Below are 723 nucleotides of genomic sequence, written 5' to 3'. Positions count from 1 at the left end.
AAACCATAGACTCTTGCGACAGCTACAAATTTCTGATTCAAGGCCAGCTGGGTTACCAAGTTAACCATTGCATCTAGTTTGCCTTCAAGCTTCTTTGTTTCAGATGATGCAGATGAGTTTGTAGCTACCTCATGCACTCCTCTAATGACTATGGCATCATTTCTGGCGCTAAACTGCTGGGAGTTGGAAGCCATCTTCTCAATCAAGTTTCTGGCTTCAGTAGGAGTCATGTCTCCAAGGGCTCCACCACCGGCAGCATCTATCATACTTCTCTCCATATTACTGAGTCCTTCATAAAAATATTGGAGAAGAAGCTGCTCCGAAATCTGATGGTGAGGGCAACTGGCACATAGTTTTTTAAATCTCTCCCAGTATTCATATATGCTCTCTCCACTGAGTTGTCTAATACCTGAGATATCCTTCCTGATGGCCGAGGTCCTGGAAGCAGGGAAATTTTTTTTCTAAGAATACTCTCTTAAGGTTATCCCAGCTCGTGATGGACCTTGGAGCAAGGTAATACAGCCAGTCCTTTGCCACTCCCTCTAAAGAATGAGGAAAAGCCTTCAGAAATATGTGATCCTCTTGGACATCTGGGGGTTTCATGGTGGAGTAGATAATATGAAATTCTTTCAGATGTTTGTGCAGGTCTTCACCTGCAAGGCCATGAAACTTTGGAAGCAAATGGATCAGTCCAGTTTTAAGAACATATGGGACATCCTCATA

The 723-nt window shown here is 43.3% G+C and overlaps 1 non-coding gene across 1 annotated transcript; it reads left to right on the top strand.

Moving 5' to 3' along the window:
• Positions 1-324: 324 nt before the first annotated feature.
• LOC114401021 lies at positions 325-431 on the top strand. Its single transcript, XR_003664137.1, has one exon. It is a non-coding gene; the product is annotated as a small nucleolar RNA R71 (small nucleolar RNA).
• Positions 432-723: the final 292 nt, after the last annotated feature.

This window comes from Glycine soja, chromosome 19, assembly GCF_004193775.1.
Source record: "Glycine soja cultivar W05 chromosome 19, ASM419377v2, whole genome shotgun sequence".
Taxonomy (NCBI): Eukaryota; Viridiplantae; Streptophyta; class Magnoliopsida; order Fabales; family Fabaceae; genus Glycine; species Glycine soja.
The sequence above is the reverse complement of the archived record's forward strand: the minus strand, read 5'-3'. Positions and strand labels throughout refer to the sequence as shown.